The sequence below is a fragment of the Phacochoerus africanus genome, chromosome 2, assembly GCF_016906955.1.
Source record: "Phacochoerus africanus isolate WHEZ1 chromosome 2, ROS_Pafr_v1, whole genome shotgun sequence".
Taxonomy (NCBI): Eukaryota; Metazoa; Chordata; class Mammalia; order Artiodactyla; family Suidae; genus Phacochoerus; species Phacochoerus africanus.
Window position 1 is genome coordinate 266,509,077 of NC_062545.1, and position 22,959 is coordinate 266,532,035.

At 38.9% G+C, this 22,959-nt stretch overlaps 1 pseudogene; it reads right to left on the reverse strand.

Moving 5' to 3' along the window:
• Positions 1-1,494: 1,494 nt before the first annotated feature.
• Positions 1,495-2,407, reverse strand: LOC125120932 (olfactory receptor 1J4-like; annotated as a pseudogene).
• Positions 2,408-22,959: the final 20,552 nt, after the last annotated feature.

Consider the following 22,959-nt stretch of genomic DNA (forward strand, 5'->3'; position numbering starts at 1 on the left):
AACTGAGACATATAAACCCATCTTCCATAGAACTTTCATCCCAGTAAATAAATCATGAAATTTTAAACACAAGTAAAGCTTATGGTGTGTTAGAAGGTTAAAACACGCTATAAAAAAAAAGAGGAGGATGAGCTGGATCAGGAATTCTGGAATGTAAACTCACAGGGGATACATTTTTTAACTTGTATTACCAGAATGTAGAAAATTGCCTGGAACATAATAGTTATGCAGTAAATAATTTTCTGTGCATAAATTATAAATTCACATATTTAGACTTTTCTTATTAGAAATGACCTCTCTGGCAGAGACAACACTCATTTTCCAAGGTTAAAATTAATCTGATAGCTATAGACTCTTCTCAACATGAAAATCCAATTTAGAGGGGGAAAAAAATCAGTCTTCCTGGAATAGGGACATTTAGTAATTGGATTGACTGCTTTGTGCTCACCTACTGTTTTGGGCACAATCTAATTAAAGTTTATTTAGGTTTCAGCAAGCCATCCAAAGTACTTTATTAACTAGATACTACATTGAGAAGATAAGCATTCTGGACTTTACTAAAACTAAACACTAGAAATTAATGTTTGTTGCTGGAAGGCAAGAAGCCAGGACAAGGAAGCAACATAAATGTCCATCAAAGAGGATTGAATAAAGAAGATGTGGTACAATCTTGCAATGGAATATTACTCAGAGATAAAAATGAATAAAATAATGCCATTTGAAGCAACATGGATGGAATTTAAAGTAAGCCAGACAAAGACAAATATCATATGATAGCACTCATCGTCATCAAAAAAAATAATGCAGATGAACTTAGCTACAAATCAGAAATAAACCTACAGATATAGAAAACAACTTATGGCTACTAAAGGGGAAATGGGAAGGGATAAATGGGGAGTTTGGGAGTAACACATACATACTGCTATATTTAATTTAGGTAACTAACAAGGACTAGTCATATAGCACAGGGAACTATAATCAACATTTTGTAATAACATATAAGGTAAAAGAGTCTGAGAAAACAATGCATATAATTGAATCACTTAAAATTAACACAGCATTGTAAGTCAACTATATTTCAAATAAATAAAATTGTACAAAATCAGAAAACCAATGCCCAAGATAGATGACCAAAATAAGAAGTAATATATACATATATATATATACACACTTCAAAAAAGCTGTAAAAATCCAAAGATAATAATAATACAACACATCAAAAAAAAAAACACACACACACAAAGGATTTTGATTCTTTGAAGACCGCAAGTTGAAAGTGCATTGTGGGTAATGTCATATTTGGGGTTATGGAAGAATAAATGGATGAGATATGAATAAAGTGAAATATATTGATCTAATAACAATGACCATTTAAAGGACAGTTAGAAAAGTGCTAAAGACATGGGTGATCAACACACAACTTTTTAAGGCATTTCTAACAAGGTCAGTGAGTAAATAAAAACATGGTTAAGTCATCCTCACTTGGCTAAAATGTTATTGTTTCTGAAAACAAGCCCCAGAGCCAAAGTTATGTCTGTTTCTCAGGCTGTAGATGAAAGGGTTCAGCATGGGGGTGACCACTGTATACATCACGGAAGCAATGATGTCTTTGTCATGGGAATGGCCTGATGAGGAGGAAAAGTACACTGCCATCATTGTCCCATAGAATAGAGACACCACAGAGAGGTGGGAGCCACAGGTGGACAAGGCTTTGCAGATGCCTTTCATAGAGGGTACCCTCAGGATGGAGAGCCTAATGTGGCCATAAGAGACCAGGATGCCACTCAATGGAAAAATGACAACAGCAGGCCCTACAGTGAATATGACCAGCTCATTGAGAGAGGTTTCTGAGCAGGACAGCTTGAGTAGGTTGGGGAGGCTACAGAAAAAATGGGGAATGATGTTGTCAGCAGAGAAGGACCAGCAGGAGTGTGTGAAGAAGCCCACTGGAACAGGAGAGAATCCAGCAGCCAGTCACCAGCAGGGCACAGAGTCCTCTTATTACGGTGGTGTAGTGAAGAGGGTGGCAGATGGCAACATACCTGTCGTAGGCCATCACTGCAAGGAGGAGATCATCAACACAACCAAAAAGTATATAAAACTACACCTGTGAGATGCACCCTGGATAATAGATGTACAGGTTTTTTGTCTGCATGTTCTTCAGCATCTTAGGGATGGTGACCGATGAAAAGGAGACATCTGTGAGGGCCAGGTGACTGAGGAAGAAGTACATGGGGGTATGGAGGTGAGGGTCCAGCCTGATGAGCAGGATGATGAGCAGGTTCCCCAGCACTGTGGTCAGGTACATGCCCAGGAACAGAGCAAAGAACACACCCTGCTGCTCTGGCTGTATGGGAAGCCCCAGGAGGAGGAACTCAGACACATGGCTCTGGTTCTCCCTCCCCATGCTGCTTCTCTCACTGCTGGGAATGAATAATGCATGAAAATATTAATGTCTCTGAATTAATTGATTTTAGCAGTTAGATAAAAAATATGTATGTTTTACTTTGGATAGTGGGAAATTTCACCTATTTCTCATATATTACCTTTATAGTGACACATAAGGGAATTAGAATAATTATCAAGGAGGGAAGTTTAAAGAGAGCATCCTTTTCTTGGTTCAATGACAAAATTGAATTTGTGCATCTGTGTTGCTCTGGACTAGTGCATGTAAATGATATCTCAGCCTGGTTATTGCCCCAAGAATGTTTAGTGGTTTGCATTCCAAATCATCAACCACTGCACAGAAACCTGTAGAAGATGTGACATCACTGTTAAATTTCAAATGGTTTTCTTTTCTGTGGAAAAGTTCATTTGTGCCTTATATTAGAGCCCAGATATAAGTGATATCATATGGTGATTTTCTTTCTCTTTCTGGCTTACTTCACTCAGTATGAGAGTCTCCATTTCCATCCATGTTGCTGCAAATGGCATTATTTTGCACCTTTTTATGACTAATACCCTATTGTGTATATATACCACTTCTTCCTAATCCAATCATTTGTCAATGTGTAACAGGGTCACCATTCTGTACAGTAGAAAAAAAAAAGTAATGTATTGGGAAAATTAAAAAAATAAAAAATAAAAAATAAAAACAAGAAAAAAATTTAAAAAAATAAATTTCAGATGGGAGGCAGACTTTTCAAAGAAAAGAACGTAAAGTATGTTATTGTATTTGTTAAAGGACACTCATTGATATACATCCATTTTGTTGTTTCCACTTCAGAGAGGGTCCTTAAGAAACTCTGAATTGTGTTAACCCTTTCTCTCTACTGAAATGAAAGAGTGATTTTTTAAAAAATATTCCTCTTTGAAAGGCCTAAACAATTTCCCCAGTTTAAAAACTCTCAAAGTATTCCCACTGATTTTAAAATGAAGTGTAACAGTGTTAACGTGGCTTAAAGAAACTGAGCAATTTTTGTCTCTGCTGCATTTCCAATATTTTCCTCCTCACTCCAACACACTGACTCTTGCTGATATCTCCATTCCAACTTCCCTCAAAAAGTACATTTCCACTTGATGTCATTTAAACTCCTTCTGCTTTGGTGGCTGTGGGTTCCCTGAGGTCCCATGTCATGTCAGGCAAGCAAAGGCCAATCTGACTCCCAGAAAATATTTTATGAGAATTTATTTATGACTTATTTTCTACTGTCAGCACAGAGAAGGATAAATGATAACAATAGCTCAAACTATCTATACAAAATATATGCTTAATTCATTTCATTTTCTTCCTATGGAACATGATAATACCCCTCAACAAAAGTAAAGATGATTATCAAAAGATGTTAAAATAAGTGAGATTTTAGCTTTATCCCAAGTTTCCTTGTCCCTATCAGGTGGTCCTGCCATTTAACACAACACTTGCAGGTTAGTTATGGGAAGCAGAAATAATAGACCTGGAAGATGTCCATATCCTCATGCCCAGAACCTGTGGATATGGTCAGCTACCTGGCAAGAGAGAATTAAGGTGCAGGTGGAATTAAGGCTGCTTTATTAAGGCTGACTTTAATATGTGATTATCCTAGATTATCTGGGTGGACCTAATGTAATCAAAGGTGTTGTTAGATGTAGAAGAAGTAATCAGAAGAGTAAGTCAGAGAGAGATTTTAAGATCTTATGCTCCTGGCAGAGAAGTTGGAGAAAAGGGACACAAACAATGAATGCAGGTGGCCTCAGGTAACCTCTAGAAGCTGGAAAAGGGACAGAGAAAATTCTCCTTCAGAGTCTTAAGAAGAAAAGCCAATGATCAGACTTCTGACATTCAGAACTATAAATAATAAATCTGTGGGGTTTTAAGCCAATACATTTGTGGCAATTTGTTAGAGCAGCAAAAAGAAATTGATATACCAGTAATGGTAAAATTTCATGTATATTAAAGTACTCTGATTATCTGGCACCAGTATACAACAAAATCCCTGTGTCCTTCCCCAACTTCCACCTTTATACAACAGAGCTAACTCCTACCTAACTAGTAAAGAAATGAGGATGCTCTCTCGTTGGAAGTATTTGCCATTGATCACAAAGGTGACTCATAAACACCCTCTCTCCTATATTCAGTAGCTGGACTATGTCATGAACTAAAGCAAGTAAAATTCATCCTGAAAGAAATTGTTTCCCTATGTCTCTATATTTTATCTCTTTTTTTATTTTTTCTCTCTTTCTGTTTCTCCCTCTATTTTGTCTTTATTTCTCTTATTTTCTCCTTCCTCCTATCTCAGTTCTCATTCTCTCTGCCACTGCATCTTCATTCTTTGTCACTCCATGTCACTATACCTCCTCGCCACCCTATCATAGTTTGTCTGTCTTTTGTATTCTCTCTTCTCTTCCATGTCAAAATAAGCTTTCAGGAGTTCCCATTGTGGCTCAGTGGAAACAAATCTGACTAGTATCCATGAGGATGCAGGTACAATCCCTGGTATAAGACAGAGGGTTAAGGATCCATCATTGTTGTGAGCTGTGTCAAAGGCAAGGAGCTACAGCTCTAATTGGACCACTAGCCTGGGACACTCCATATGCCACAGGAACATCCCTAAAAAATCAGCTTTTTGATATTTCCACTTCTATACCTATATATGTCCATATGTTTCTGAGAAAACAATGTCGATTCCATCCCCAATACTGACCTTATTGCATGTATGTTCCAGTGTGTTGGTGGGTAAATATGCCCTGAGTCTCTTTAAGGGACCTGAATATTAACTTCCAAGGTCACTGACATTTTCTGAGCATCAAAAAGTAAAGAAACAAGCTGAGACTCTCACTCCTATATACCAACCCCAGACCTATGAACTGAGGAGTATAATAGCCAAGGAGAAAGCCCCAAGGGGCATGGAGACAAACTTCTAATTTCCAGTTCAAGACATCCTTCAGACCTGGATTAATTGCCCCATTTCCCCCTGATTCCTCTAGGAAAATTGTCCCATGGGAGAGAGATTTGTGCTGGGGACATTAGACAATGAGCCCATGGAGGAAGGACCTCAAGGATAATCAGTTTTCCTTCTGTTCCAAGCTCTGTTTCCCAGCCTTAAGCACCCTTTAGCTTATGATAAGCTCCAGAGAGTTTTTAAAAAAATTACTAGCTCCAATGAGATCCAAATAGCCAAAGGACCAATTGGCTTGTGGGAATTAGGTAGAACAGTATCCCACTCCAAAGACTCTTATTGGGCCATACCCACCAGGTGACCCAAAGGAAATGATCTCATGTTTATTCTCTTTAGTGATCACTATGAAATGTAAAGTGACAAGAGACAGAGATAACTACTTTTTTTCTTTGGACAAACTTAGGCTTAGTTATATCAAACAAAAGAAATAAATAATTAAAATACATCAAATAAAAAGAGTTTCAAGGAAGGAGGAATAAAGGAGGGATGGAAAGAGGAAGAAAAATTAAGCATAAACCACAAAGAAAACAAACTTGCACATAGGGAAAAAATTGTTGACACACACAATCCAGAAAAGTTGACTTAAAATTTAAAAGTTTCAGTTTCTTTAAAATTGATCTTTCTAAGAAATGATCATTAATGTGGCACTAGTGATTCCTAGGATTGAGATATACAGGACAAAGAAGTATGTATAGCTGGAGATCCTCTTTGAGGTTTTATTTTGCCCTTTTGGATATCTGAGGTTAATAGATGGTAAGTAGAACAAAGCTTTATCTGGGTAGCTTCTTTCTAGCTGTGATGACCCTGTATTATTGCCACAATTTCATGTATATAAGAGCAGAAGGGATGGAGAGACTCTCAACTCAGACCTGTTGAAGTCCAACAACATTTTGACATAAGCCAGAGAATGAAGTCAACTGAATAGCGACCACTGGCAGCTTTGAAAAATCAAAGTGGACAAATGTGAGGTGTGCAGGATGCTAGTGTTTCCTCAGTGGAATTAGCTTAATTTTCACAGGTAATGATTGTGTTAATATTTGTCCTTTGTCTATAGCCTTGTTCTCCCTATCTTTCTTTCCCACTCTCATATTGGTGTTTTCTTTGACTCCCAAATAAATGACTTATCCTTCATTCTTGGTTCAGGATTGGCTTCTGGAGGAATGCAAGTTAATCAATATTCTATGACTTAGTGATTTTTATAATTTACTTTTTGTTAGGAAACAGAATTCCTATCTTCACTGTGATTCAGAAAGCATTTTTGAAATTGGATCTCTCTGTGCCTGATACTAATGAAATAAAAATTGAGGGATAAGGAGGCTGACCAGATCCATATGAATCTGGGGGAAATCTGAGAAGGATCTTAAAACATAATATCTCCAGGTGTTGGAAAGCCTCCTGAGCAGTGGAGGAGCATGCAAGGGGTATGCCCCCTGACACACACCACACTCACACCCAGGCCTGCAGAGAGAGAAAAGTTTGACTTCAGAAAACCCAGAAATATGCCTTTTAAATGTAAGCATATACATAATTGATGTCATTTTGAAAAGTGCAACTTTATCTTGAGTGACTTGCAATTGAGGCCAGGAATGGAAAAATCATTTGTTTTGAAAATATTATGCTAATTTAAATTAGCCAGGCACAAATGGACGTGTCCATTTGTGATGCCACTTATGTCAGGTGCTAGAAAAGGCAAATTCATAGAAACAGAAAGTAGAGGTTATCAGGGTCTGTGGGAAGGGGTATGGAGAATTAATTTTTAATGGGTACAGAGTTCTAGTTTGGAATGATGACCAGGTTCTGGTGATGGAAAGTGGTTATGATTGCACAATAATATGAACTTCATGCCCCTGAATGTTTATAAATGAATAAAGTGGTAAATTAAAAAAATCAGGGATAAATCAGACAAAGACCTTGCTTTCTTCTCTCTCCTTTCATGTATTTAGAAAGGCTGAGGGCCCATAGGTCAGTAGAATACAAACTGTTTGCTAGTGGCATAAGCATTTGCTTATTGGCTGCAAGTTAGTTTTAGAAGAGGGACTGTTTCCTGATGCTTCAGGAATTTGTCCTTTGATGGTTTCAGGCCTTGATGTTCAGGATCCTATATGAGTGGATGGGGGTGAGAAACAGAGCAATCAGACAGAGCAATGGTGCCTGTTGGGGCCAGCCACCTTCCTCAACATGAATTTTGTCAGCACATGTACTTCTTTTCCTGGACCATCTCTTTCCCATGAGATTCAGCAAGCATTCACAAAACTAACTAATATTTTTATTACTTATGAATAAAAACCATGATTAAAGAGAAAGACATGATTATATAATATTATGGTTGGGAATTTTTTAATATATACATGTCTCCACTTCCAATAACAAAATAATTTCTTTAACATTTTAGACTGCATCATTCCAGGTTATCAGAAAACAATCTGCATTTTTTAAAATAGTCATAAACATGCCTATATACAAATTTTCTATTATGTCTTTCAAAAATAACATCTTAACCTTTTCATAAATATCATTTAACAGTGAGGTAATATTCTAAAGGTTGTGTACCACACTTACTTAACCCTTCCCTCATTGAGAGAAACTAGGCTGTAACTACTTACTTTCTTTTAAAATTATACCATAATGAGACATCTCTCTAATTCTAATTCCAGAGAAAGTTTTTTTCAGTACTGTGGAAAGAGTAGAAACTGTCCTAGGTCCTATAGCCACACAACCAAACTCCAGTGGCCCTTATTTGGTTACAGACTCTGGCACCTGAATCAGTTTACTTCTCTACAATTTCACTGTCAAGTGGGGTGCCTGCAGCATCTGTATGAATGAACCCTTCAGCAATGTGGCATATTTATCCTCTGAGCTCATCTTCAGTCATTCAAACTCTATTGCACTTGAGCCATCTATTCCCATGGTTATATTAGGAAGACTGGATTTGCTTTACCTATTAAATTAAACTTTCAATATAACTTGTTCTCTCTTTCCCCTCTACTCATTCATTATATAGAATCTTTGGGTTCAAAATTCTATCCAGTCTCTGATCCCATCCATTTTCCCCCAAATTTGTTATCCTCCCCACTACAGATCTCATGTTGTCTTACTCTCTTCCCTATTGCAAAAGACTTAACTCCAATGACCTCTACCCCACCCATCTAGCAAAGCTTCCACGTTGGATCAATCTGACTATTCACATTCTATGCTTCCTTACTTTCCATTTAGTCCTCTATTCACTGTAGTCTAGATTCTGGTCCCATCGCTCACTGACATTGCTCCCAGTTACATCACCAAACGTCTCCTTATTACCAAATTCAGTGGATAGTTTTCATCACTTAACCTTCCCTTCCCTTTGCTCCCATGGTCCCATGTTTTTTATTTTCCTTCCATGTCTCTGTTTCTCTGATGCCCTTTGAGGATGCTCTTTCTCTGTCATTTCCTTAATTTTCAATGTTCTCTCTGGTCTGTGTTCAGCTCTGTTCACCTCCCTTTCTCTTTGTTCTTTCCTTTCTCTTTGTTCTTTTCTTTCTTTCTTTCTTCTTTCTTTCTTTCTTTCTTTCTTTCTTTCTTTCTTTTCTTTTCTTTTCTTTTCTTTTCTTTTCTTTTCTTTTCTTTTCTTTTCTTGCTTCCTTATTAGGGCCACACCCATGACATATGGAGGTTCCAAGGCTAGGATTCCAATCAGAGCTGTAGATGCTGGCCTACACCATGACCACAGCAATGAAGGATCCAAGCCACATCTGCGACCTCACCACAGCTCAGAGCAACACCCAAACCTTAACCCAGGGAGGCCAGGGATCAAACCCACAACCTCGTGCTTCCTATTCAGATTCATTTCTGCTGAGCCACAACAGAAACTCCTCTCTTTGTACTTTCTTTCCTCTGCTTTCTTTACCTCTTTTTCTTTCTCCATTCTTGCCCTCTTTTCTCAATATTTATTATTCATCTCATTTCTTTTTACAATCTCACCCTCTTCTATATTGATGGGTCATTAATATCTGTCTGCACCCAAAATATATTCACCTGCCTCCTGAATGTCTTCTTGTGAATGATCCATAGGTACTTCATAATTGGTGTGTTAAAAACTTCTCAAATCTGTTTTTCCTTCTAGATCCCCTATTTCAGTAAATGGCACAAGCATACACTCAGCTGTGGAAGCCATAAATCTAGACAGGTTTTAGTGCCTTCATTTTCCATAGTCCCATCAATCTTGGCTCACTGCAAAATGACCACATCCTTTAAATTCTGATGCTGAAGGAGACCTAAATCCATAGAGTTCTCCCCAATTCCACTGCCTCAGACAGACTTCCATAATCTCTTATCCAAGCAACTGTGAACAGTTGCAAACTGGTCTCCCTGCTACTGTCTTACATGCCATCCCTCCATCCTTGCCCTGCCCACATTCCCTCCCTCTACTGCAAACACCAGCTCATTATCCATTCTTTACTTACAGACATATGTTTTAACAAGACACTGTCATTCTTTGAGCAAATCCTTCTAGAGTTCTCCCTTTCCTTCAGGAAAAAGTGCAAATTGTTCAACATGGCTGTCAATGTTCTGCACTATTCATTCCCACTAGTTTCTCTGACCTCATCCTGAACTTCTTCCCCTGTTGAAATTATATTTCAGCCATTCTAATTTTCCTGATATTTGTTTCCTGATTTTGTCACCTTTTCTCTTGTCCATGTGTTTTCTTGTTCCTATATTTTTCTCCCTTCCTTCTCTCTCTACACTGCCCACATCAACTTTTACTGTTTGGATTATACTGAGTCTCTGCTTACTTATAACTTTCTGCAGCCTACCTTTCCTGACCCCTTAAATTTAGGTGAAACACCCATGCTCTGTGCTCACAGGACTCAGGCCTCACCTTTAGTACATCATTTGACACACCCTATTTTGTCTATTCTACTCACTAGATTGAGAAAACTTTTAGAGGAAAAAACTGTTCTCAAAGCTTTTCATTTTTAAAGAAGTATTGTTGAAGTAAAGTTGATTCACAAGGTTGTGATAATTTCTGCTGTACAAGAAAGTGATTCAGTTATACATAAACACACAACCATTCTCTTTCAAATTCTTTCCCCACATAGATTGTCACAGAATATTGGGTAGAGGTCTCTGTGACATACACCAGGTCCCCATTGGCCAGTCATTCCATACACATCAGTGTGCATATGGCACTCCCAAGAATCCAGTCCCTCTCTCCCCCCATACCCACCTGTTCCTTTTAGTAACCTGAAGTTTTCAAAGTCCGTGAATCTGTTTCTGTTCTGCAAATAAGTTCATTCGTATCCTTTTTTTTTAGATTCCACATATAAGCCATATCACAAGATGTTTGTCTTTCAATAACTTGATTTAGTATGGTAAATTCTAGGTCCATCTATGTTGCTGCAAATGGCATTATTACATTCTGTTAAAAATGTGCTTTCCATACTTTGCTCACAGCACCTCACAAAACTCTTGCCATATAGTAGTTACAAAATAATTTTATGAAAAATTAAATAAACAAATTATTGGAATAGATAAAATGCTATCTTCCACTTGATTCTATGTCTTTATTTTTTGCCAATCTGAATTGAAGCCTTCTAATACCCATTCTTAGGGCTAAAAAGTATGTTTTGAACCCTGACTATGTGCCAACTATTATTATGTGCATTAACTAAAAAAATCCCTTTAGGCATTTGTATGTTTCTATAAGAAGAAGAAAATCTCTATTTCTGAGAAACAGAAGCCCATTTATTCTGAGATAAATGTTTTTATTCCCCAGGGATGAGTAGCAACTCTCCTCCCACATCTGGACTGGATTTAGAAGGAAGAGCTCCAAAGGATAGAGTCCACTGCTGCAGGAGAGCCATTGTGTTGCAACAGAACAGGGCTTTAGATGTGAAATTAATGTGTTTGCATTTGAAACCTCCTCCTTTGCCCATTTTCCTTCAACCCCTCCTCTTTGCAATGGAATAGGAAAAATACTATCTACTGCAGGAAGGATTGGGGGATTAAATGAGCTTATTGACATGAACATTCTCTAAGTGAATCTGCAAATAATGAATCCTCATTTATATTCCCAAAGGAGATGACTATCTTTGGTATCTGTCGAAGGCACATCTCCATGGGGAATAGTTAAGGGAATTGCATTTATCACTCCCAAATTTTCCCTCAACAGAAATTTTTGACCTTGGTCACCTGGGTTCCCTTCTGTCTGGTAAAAATAGATACTATTGTTGTTGTCCTGGATCTGGTTTAAAAAATAGTGTACCACCTCCCCAATTCTGGGTTGAGTGTGTGGGTTCTCCCCATTCTAGGTCAAAGACTTCTGGAGAGAAAATGAAAAATTTGCTTACATCCTGGAGCTGACAGTATTTGAATTGCTCTCTCCTGAGCTAGGTAAGGGCAGGGCTTTTAGACTTTACTCAGCAGTGTGTGTGTGTGTGTGTGTGTGTGTGTGTGTGTGTGAGAGAGAGAGAGAGAGAGAGAGAGAGAGTGTATATGTTTCTGAGTGGTCTGTTGTGAAATCTTGCAGATAATTATATTTGTGCCTCATTATTTTTTATAATTTTGCTGTATCATCTCAAAAAAAACTTATGTAGGCATGATAAATTAAAATTCTTTGGGATTTGTTCCTTCCCTTCTAAGAAGTTGTACTTTCACAATTTTGGTAGATGTCTGGTATGTATGTAAGCAGTGAGGAAAGCCTTCCAGGTTTACTAATGATAAAGATGATTATGATGTGATGGTATCTGCATTGTTTTTCACATAGTTATAAACACACCTTATATACAATTTTTGATTATGTTCCTTCATAAATGAATTCATAAGCTTCATGTATTCATTTTATTAGGTACATGACATAACTTCCAATGGATATGTACCATACTTGCCTTAACTTTCCACCTATTACTTCCTTTGAAAAACATTATCTATGCTTTTGTCCTTGGAGCCCTGAGAAATTCATTTTATGAGTATCTGTCTTATAAATCCAGTAGCTGGTCTCATAATCTCTCTATTCATGTCTGATCATCTGACTAAGGACAGAGGCAACACATCCACCAAGGCTTTGGAGAAATGGCAGACCCCATCTTCTCTTGAATGAGGAGCATATATGCAGGTGTCCCTTTTCTGTCAAATGACACACTACAGGAGTCAAAATAGCATGGTGGTTAGAACCATGGGTTCAAAATCTGATAAATATAGGATTGAATGACTTGTCCATCATTTTCACGATGAGGGATGTATGGCAAATTTCTTATGCTCTTAAGTATTGGTTTTCAACAAGTTAAGCTAGAGAAATGCCTTTATTGTGGGGCTGTTAGGCGAATATAAAGTACATGTTACAGCAACTGGTCTATAGTAGTCACACAATAAACATGTGATTAATGAATGATTGTTGTAATAATATTGTTGTTTTTACTAGTGATATTATGATCTATGCACGTGGAGTTCCCGTCGTGGTGCAGTGGTTAACGAATCCGACTAGGAACCATGAGGTTGCGGGTTCGGTCCCTGCCCTTGCTCAGTGGGTTGGCGATCCGGCGTTGCCGTGAGCTGTGGTGTAGGTTACAGACGCGGCTCGGATCCCGCGTTGCTGTGGCTCTGGCGTAGGCCGGTGGCTACAGCTCCGATTCGACCCCTAGCCTGGGAGCCTCCATATGCCACGGGAACGGCCCAAGAAATAGCAACAACAACAACAACAAAAATAAATAAATAAATAAATAAAAAATAAAAATGATCTATGCACATATCTTGAGATTATAATTTTTTACTCATCATTAAATTTCCCAGTTTAATTCCTGAAATTATTGAATGTTCTCAGGCAGCATAGGTAATGAAGGTACATAATATAGTGGGAAGAATGTGATCTTTGAATCCAGGGAGACATAGGTTCAAATCACACAGCCACTACATCCTAGTGCTATAACATTAGGCAAGTTTTATCACTGCCTCCCAATGTTTTCATCTCAAAAATGAGGAACAGATTGTCTATATTGCAAGATTTTGGGGAAGAAGTGAAAAGTATTTGAAAAGAACCTGGTGCAAACTAGGTACTAATTCAGATTTTATTAATGATAAATCCACATATCAGTCATTCAGCCAAATTGGAAAGATAGTACATTTGTTTTCAATATGTCTATGGCCCCTGCCCTTATTCTGCATGTAATCCCCAACCTCACTTTGACTGAAGTGGTCCATGCCCTTGTTTGGCCAGCCAAACCTGGTCCCTAAATATTGAACTCTTCCCAGCTATTCTACCTCTGTGAGTTCCATAGGGGTCACTCTCCCAGGAATATTTACTTTTAAACCTAATCTATAGTTGGGACCTCAAATCTTGTTTTCTCTTGCTGAAAGAACACTGCAGCCCTTTGAGGGTGGTGTTTGGGTAGATATATGGAGGATTAATTGTTGATCTGAAAATCAAACTACACAGGCAATAATTCTTCAAGTCCTTGCCCAAGAAAAATTGACCCAAATAATCTAAAGAATCTTAAGAAAGTTAGAGGCAGTATCCCAGTTCTCATTTTCTATAATCCATAAAGATTTTGGGGTCATCCCTTAGGTCCAAGGTACTAGACTCTGCCAAGAAAGCCCCCCACCTTTAGGACTAAGTAGCAAACTATCTTTCACCTCTTTCTGGGAGATCAAACGGTAAAGAATTCATAGATATTCTAATCTGATATCTGGTTCCAACATTTTCAGGAGGCAGATGGTTGCTTTGCTCTAGTCACTGAAAGTTACCCTTTGGCAAGAATGTTCACCTACTGCATTGATTTCATTGATAATACACTCTTCCCTTCACTCTGATCAGAATGGAGGAACCAAGACTGGTGATACATGGTTGCCTTCTGAATCCAGCTGACAAAGTGAGGGTGAGGTCAAGTCCTCATTACAACCAGTCCGTGTCTAGGCTCTATATTTTCCTTGACTGTTGTAGGGGGTTATTTTTGTGACAGTATATTATTTGTTGAAATCAAATTAGCTTTATAATAAGCTTTGATAGGCTATGGTGTATCCCTAACTCCTCCTTTAAAAACATATAGAAATTTTGAGAAATATTTACTTGGATTATCAATTTTGAGAAATATTGACTTGGATTATCAATTTTTACTATTGATATTATGATCTATGCATATATCTTGAGATTATAATTTTTTACTCATCATTAAATTTCCTAGTTTAATTCCTGAAGCTATACTAGAGACCATGAAAAGATTAGAATTCCTTTTAAAAATTGCATTTGGCTCTTAGGTTGTGCTTTTTTGCACATGTTGTCATGCAACAAATAACATGGAACCCCAGGATAATTAGGGTTATACTTCCAAGACCTGATGAAAGTTTCTTAAAGAGGCTGTCATGAGGAATTGAATTGGATATGACATCTTTTATTTAATCAACAAATTTATGTTGTGTGTGCATTAGTCATCTTTCATAGATGCTGGGGTCTATAACAAATGAACAAATTAGAAATAATCATGGAATGTGGAAAGAATCAGAGGATGCAGCCTTCAGTAGATCATTACACACAAAATTATGAAGGGCAAAAACATTTTGATGTCAAATAATTTGTCTTCCAGACAGAAAACTCAGGATGAAAATGCTTGTGTCCAAATCTCAATTTCTCTTCTTACCTCAGTGACTAAGAGACTGACTGCCACAGCTATCTGGAAAGTAGAAAGAAAGACTAACTACCTAGCTCATGTTTTAAGACTTTGGCATTATTTACTACATATGCTATTAGAACAGTGCAGAAGGACAGCATTTAATGATACTGTCAGTATTATCATTCATAGAGACTGGCACCAGATTGAGGAAAATCCTACAACTTTTCTTCATTTATCCAGCAAAATACATAAAATAAATGTATGAAAATATGAATGAAGCCCTTCCCTAAATCAAAGGAACATCTCCATTACGCTAGGCTACACTGATCACTTTTCTATCCCAAGATATCCCACATTTTCCCTTCAACATTCCCTACTAGTCCCCTCAGCTGACCTACCAGCATGAGGAGGGGGAATCATATCAGTATGTATTAGTTCCTGTTCCTGGGGTTCCCCATCCAGCCAGAGCAGCAGGGCATGTTCTTTGCCCTGTTCCTGTGAATGTACCTGACCACGGTGCTGGGGAACCTGATTATCAGGCTAGACCCTCACCTCCACACCCTCATGTACTTCTTCTCTCAGTCACTTGGCCCTCAGGGATGTCTCCTTTTCTTTTAACTTACTTATTTTTGGTCTTCTTAGGGATACAACTATGTCATATGGAGTTTCCTGGGCCAGGGTCCAATTGGAGCTCTAGCCACTGGCCCACACCAGAGCCAGAACAACACAGGATCCAAGTTGAATCTGTGACCTACACCACAGCTCATGACAAAACCAGATCCTTAACCCACTGAGATATTTCAGGGATCAAACCTGTGTTCTCATGGATGCTAGCCAGTTTCTTTAACTGCTAAGCCACAACTGGAACTCTAAGACATGTTTCAATTAAATCTTAAAAGAAAGGGCTGAAAAAAGTAACAGGAAGTTGCTTTCAAAATAAAAGCATAGTAATACTAAAAAAGGAATTATAAATAAAATTAAAACTAGATTTCTTCTTAACTCAAAAAATAAATTTCGAAAGTATTAGTGTATTAAACACAGAACAAAATCATGGCCCAAAGATATATTTTTGTTATTTTGAGAAGGGAAAAGTATTTCCTACATAAAAGCTGTAAATTATCCACACCCAGCCAAAAAAACTGAAAGTTGTGATTACATGAAATTTTAATTATTTCTAGTACAAGGTATGCCAGAGAAAAAGGGGCAGGAAAATGTTTTGCAGGTGGTTTGTCAGAACTTCCTTTCTGCATAATGAACAAAAAATTAAATAGAAGAAAACAGTGTCCAACTGAAACACAGACTGAAGAAAGTACTGCATCAAAATTCACTAAGAAACAGCTAATGAGAGAGGAAGTGATGGAACAGGGATGGGGGTGGAATAGGTCTTACATGCAATTAACAGGAAAAACAAGGATCATCATTATGAAAGTGCTCTGCTGAGTATATTTACCAGGGCTCCTTTCATATCCTGATTTCTCAGACTGTAGATGAAAGGATTGAACATGGGCATGAACAGCACTTACAATATAGCCACAATAACATCCTTGTCATTAGAGTTACTGGATGAGGGAAAAAAGCAGAGTCTGATAATTGTTCCATAGTACAGAGAGGCCACTGAGAGGTTAAAGCCACAGGTAGACAGCTTTGCAGACGCCCTTGGTGGAGGGGACCCTAAGGATTCTGGCCCCAATGTGCCCAAAAGAGACTAAGATGCATACGAATGGCAGGGCAATGACCATCACTCCTACAGTGAGGATGAACAGCTCATTGACTGTGGTATCTGAGCTGGACAACTTAAGGAAGATGGAGAGATCACAGAAAAAAATGGGGGAATGTGTTGTCTCCACAGAAAGAGAGACCAGCTAAGAGGACGGTGTGCAAAAGGGCACTGGCAGAGGATAGTGTCTAGGACCTGATTCCTAACAGGAGGAAAAGACTCTAACTCATAATCATGATATAGCGGAAGAGGTGACAGATGGCCATGTACCTGTCATAGGCCATTGAGTGAGAAGAAAGCTGTCAAGACACCCAAACTTTAAGAAAAAATACACCTGAAAATTGCACCCAGTGTGTGAGATGGAGTGACTCTGTGTCTGCATGCTCAGGAGCATCTTTGGAGCTGTGACTGATGAAAACAAGATGTCAGTGAAGGCCAGGTGACTGAGGAAGAAGTACATGAGGGTGTGTAGATGAGGGTCCAGCCTTAGCAGGATGATGAGCAGGTTCCCCAGCACCATGGTCAGGTACATGCCCAGGAACAGGGCAAAGGACATGCCTTGCTACTCTGGCCAGATGGGGAGCCCCAGGAGGAGGAACTCAGAGATGATGCTCTGCTTCTCCCTCCTCACGCTACTCTCCTGTCTGCTGTGGAAGGATGGGAGTGGAAAATGTCAGAGACATTGAATTTTCACTTGTGGCCACCACACTAGGGTCTCTCACTTTCTAGTGGAGAAACAGAATAACTGCCTACATTTCTTCTATCATGTCGTGTTGCTAAAGCAAGTGACACACCCTCAACACTCAACACGATTCCTTTCAATAAAAAAACAGTAAATTCCTTCTTTTTTCTTTTTCTTTGTTTTATTTATTTGAGTGGGGCTGCACCTGTGGCATGTGGACATTCCAAGCCTGGGGTCAAATCAGAGCTTCACCTGCAGGGCTACATTGCTGCCATAATAACACCAGATCCTAGCCACATCTGTGAACTCCACCAGGGCTCATGGCAATGCCAGAGCACCAACCCACTAAGTGGGGCCAGGGATCAATCCGGCATCCTCCTGGATACTAGTTCAGTTAATTACCACTGAGCCACAACGGGAACTCCTTCTTTTGTTCTTTTTAATCAACGATGTTTCTGGCATTAAGTCACTAACTGGACATACAAGAATAAATACAACATACAGGATCCCTTCCTTCAGGATACTGACCTTCAAGGGCACATGTGACCAAGGACTGACTAACGGTGTGAACCTGAACCCAGATTCCCTGTGTTGTGATTTTGGTCCCACCTCTTTCTTGCTGCTGTAGGAATTGGGATGCTAAATCTCTCTTGGCCTCAAGTTGTGCCTCTATAACATGAAGAAGCCAGTATCACACCTTCATTGAGTTAATAAAGAGGCTTCTAATTCATCATGCATGAATGTCTATGAACACTGTCCTGTATAAAATAAACACCAAAAATTGCATAAATTATCTTTTATGAGAGGACCTATATCCCCAAAAAACCAATCTCAAGTTCATGAATTCAATAAAACAATATTATGTGGTGGTTTATAAAGGACCACAAAGCTTACCTAAAATTTATGTCAACCTACCTGAGTTCTCACACACTCAATGTCAGTTTCTGAGCTCATTTCCTATCACTGGGGTTAGTTCCCTGGTGGGATTTATCTTAATGCAAGTTTATCTTCTTGCCAAGAAATAAATCTTATTCAGAACACTGTAAATCAACTATAATAGAAAAAATAATCATATATAAAAAAGAAATAAACATTATTTCCATCTATCTCTGTCTATATCTGGTACTCATGTTGTCCCTCTATAACTTGAAGATGCCAATATCACACATTCATAGATTTAACAAAAAGAATTCTAATTCAATATGCATTCATATCTAAGAATACTGTTGTGCATCACATAGACACCAAAAACTGTACTGGTCATTTTTATGACAGGATAAATATCCAAAATAAACCAGTGTCAAATTCAGGAAATTTAAAAAAGATTATTATGAGCTGGTCACAATAAAGCACCAAAAATGTGACCTAAATTTCATGTTAACTTACCTGAGCTCTCACACTCTTCAGGTATGTTTCTGAGCTCATAACCTATCACTGGGGTAAGTTCCCCTCTTGAACATGTCTTAATGCACGTTTATATTCTTGCCAAGAAATAAAGCTTACTTTAGTTCATGCACCTCTGTCTATTTTGTCTATATCTAATCCTCCAAGTTGGCTTGGATCTGGCTATTCATTGACAGAAAGACAATTGAGATCTGAGATGAAGTTTGAGAGCTGAGGGATACTGAAGAATTGGGGTGTCTCTTAGAAGTCAGTGACCTGATTGACCAGCACTATTTCTGATATTGATCTCCACACAGTTAATGAACACAATGGCAAACAAATATATTTGTGCATGATTGCCTCACTGAATATTTCAATAGTCTTAGGAGGAAGGTGCTATTAAAACTTCACTATTGGGAGTTCTCATTTTAGCTCAGTGGTTTAAGATCCCAAATAGTATCCATAAGGATGCCAGCTCAATTCCTGGCCTCACTGAGTGGGTTAAGGATCCAGCATTGCTGAGAGCTGTGGTGTAGGTTGCAGAGAGGGCTTGGATTTGGCATAGCTGTGGCTGTGATTTACCATCACAGCTGCAACTCTGATTTGACAACATGTGTCAGGTGTGGACATAAAAAATAAAATTAAGAATTAAAAAAATAAAACTTCATTATAACATACTCAGAAGGAGTATGAAAAGAACATGACCATCAAATGAGTAACAGCCGTAGTCACATTTCCTCACAAGCTTTTAAATATATATTGGAATCTTTGCTCCTATAACCATACTATTCCTCTCTTTATTTAGACAAAATAGGCAGGACATTGTGAAGAAGTATTTCAGGATTTGAAGGTGCCCACCTGCTCAGGTAACTGTCCTCATTCATATTCATGCAGCCCTTTAGTCTGCCAATGGTTTCAATGTGCCTTTAATTTCATTGAATTGATCAACATTTATTTGTTCTTGGGAAGTAGAGAACACAGTGTTTTTCCCCTGCTTTTTACAAACATGAGTAGTGAAATCACTTAAACAATCTCATGTAGATATCACATAGTAGAACTGGGACTCAAACATTGATTTTTCTGTTCATCTTATCACTAGAGAGAGAATCCACCAATTTCTTTCTATGGAGCGTAGAGAGGCTAAAGTCAAATGCTAAAAGTGAAAACGTAAATGCTAAAATATGCCTGAGAGAGGAATATGACATTAACACTGTGTAAGAATCTGTCAGTATATGCTTGCTCCAGACCAGGGACTTGTTCGAGGTTATTAACTGACTCAGTCCATGGGGCATAAGGAGGGACCAGCCACATGACCCTCCTGCCAAGCACAGGCTTCTCACTGAAAACTTCTGGATCAGTCTTATCCCAGGACCTCAGAGATCTCCTGAAAAAGAACCAGAGCTCCTAATGACACCCAGGAGCTGCAATGTGATCAGAAGGGAACAATACAGATGTGGTACTTTGATTCCATCAGCATTATGTGCAAAGAACCGGCTGGGAAATTGCTCAATAGTGAAGAGTAGACAGTATGTGACCTAGGGGTGGAGCGTTGAGAAAGAGAGAGACTATGGATGGGCTTGATTTTCCTGTCTTCATACTAAATATTGCTCCCTGCACAATAGAAAATAGAGAGTCAGGTGTCTGGGTCTTCACGAGGCTACAGTGTGCCATATGCCTATGATGTGCTGAGCTTCTTAAGCACCTTACAAACAAGATCTTTCAGCAATTAGCATGATACCTTTTACCAGCAGTGGATGCTGAGAATCACCATGGCCACAAACAAGGCTACCAAGCTATTAAGTGAGGAATGATAAAGATATGACTGTCAAAGTATGTGCTTCCAAAATGAGCCTTTCATTACTAAATGGACTGCCCAAAATTGAAGCAGAGTGTCAAAAACTTTGGGCCTCTGGGGCCCTGCTGGAGGAGTCCAATCACAGAAAAATGGATGCCAACATCTCTGCAAAGTCGGTTTCCTGTGGAGCTGCCTGTGTGGACTCTGGTCTCAGGCAGGTGGAGGTTAAAAAATGTGAGACAGTCACACACACACAGAGAGATATTTATATCTTCTGTGTGAAAGAAATCAATGTGTGAGTTTGATACACAAAGAACTCACACACCATCACAGACAAACACTAGTCAAGTGGAGATTTATAGATTACTCTGGCTTATACTCAAATATATAAGTACAGTCATGGTGTGAGTCAGCTTCACATAAATCTATGCAAAACACACAAACAAAATACCCATTTACAACACAGCTACACACTCAGAACTGTCAAGCATCCTAGACCGAAGTTGATGTTGTCATAAGAAGTCCTTCATATTGGGATCACAAACAGTGCACAATGTCTTACACATGACATATAAGCAGCAGATGCAAGTAGAATAGGCACACACTGAGGAGATGTCCAGGATTCTCTGACCTCTGTATATCCTAGTGTGTGTCATCCAGTGTATTTGTCAGTTATACATACAAACATAGACTTGTACAACATGCACACACACACACACACACACACCCAAATACTCTACCTTCTCTGATGGTCACACACACATTAAACACAGACACACTTCCCTGAATATGGAGATTTCTGGGCTCCTTCTGAGTTATACCTGTGCTCTGAGTTCAAATACCTTCTGCTTCATTCTGTTACCTGAATCTTCACTTTCTGTCCAGAAGACCCAGGATCCACAGAAAGAGAGAAAACTTTGGTGGCATGAGGACCATACAGAGTCTCATGTCAGTTCCCCAGCTTCAAAATGATGCACAAGGAGATCTCCTTTTCTCCATCCAAAAGGGACACTGGAGGGAATCCACCCCATTCCTGACTAGAGAAGCAGTCCAATGGGGTAACTTCCCAACTCCCTCCTGGCCCCTTGGTAAGAAGGATGAGTAGGGTCCAAAAAGGCTGAGCTGCACCTATTTTCACAGGAGAAAGTGTCCCTGATAGCAGTGTTACCTTGGGCTCCTGGTAAAGTCTCTGATGAGGAGCAGGAGTTCGTCCATTGCCTGTGGCCTCTGCATCATAAGCAGAACTTCTCCCAAGGGCAGTGTATGGCACAAGCAGTGCAAGTTCTTCTGTAGGTTCCTCAACACTGATACAGGTTTCATTAAAACACAAAGCCCCTTAAAATGTGCATGTCTTCCCACTTCACTGGAATGTGTTTAAGGGCACCATCTATGCCTTGTGCAGGAGAAGGGGATTGCATATAAAACTCTGGAAAAATCACTCTGGGTTCTTCCCCTGATAAAAGAGCATACTTAAGAAATTTTTTCAAGGTCACTGAGACTCAGTTTCTATAAAGTAGACACAATAACCACAGTCTTTATGTGAGTTGGAAGGAAGGTTTAATGAGCACCTAATGAAAGCTTGCTAAATGTTAAGTTTTATTGTCAATGTCTTTGTATCACTAGAGATCAGCAATGGCTCACAACAGGCAATTGCCTGTTGTGACTTATAACTGTTGAAATCATCTGTTCATTGATTCACTCATTCATTTAAATAATCATGAAGGTTCACACTAATGTAATACTGATATATTCTCTAGAGACATAACAGATAACCTTATAATCAGAAATCCCTCTCTTAGAACACATATCCAAATAGGAGGTGGACCAGAAAAATATTATTAAAGCAAAATGAATGGCAGGTAAATGGTGATAAGTGCTGTGGAATGATGAGAATCATGCATGGAGCTAGGGAGACTCAAGAAGTTAAAAAAATACCCCAGTGCTACAGGATTCTTTTAAAAAGAAACCCAGAAACCCCTTCAATCAAGTGGCTCTAGGTCTGTAAACTGGTTTCACTAGTACACCCCTATTGAACTGGCTGAAAAAAGACTGCTCCTCTCAGTGTCACTGAAGATATGATGGAACTGGAACACTCATACACTACTCATGGGAATACAAAAAAGTCTGAACAATTTTTTTTTGTCTTTTTGCCATTTCTTGGGCCGCTCCTGTGGTACATTGAAGTTCCCAGCCTCGGGGTCAAATCGGAGCTGTAGATGCCAGCCTACACCAGAGCCATAGCAAAGCAGGATCCGAGCCATGCTTGCAACCTACACCACAGCTCATGGCAATGCCAGATCCCTAACCCACTGAGCAAGGCCAGGGATTGAACCTGCAACCTCATGGTTCCTAGTCAGATTCATTAACCACTGAACCACGATGGGAACTCCTGAACAATTTTAAAAAGTTAAACAAACACTTAACAC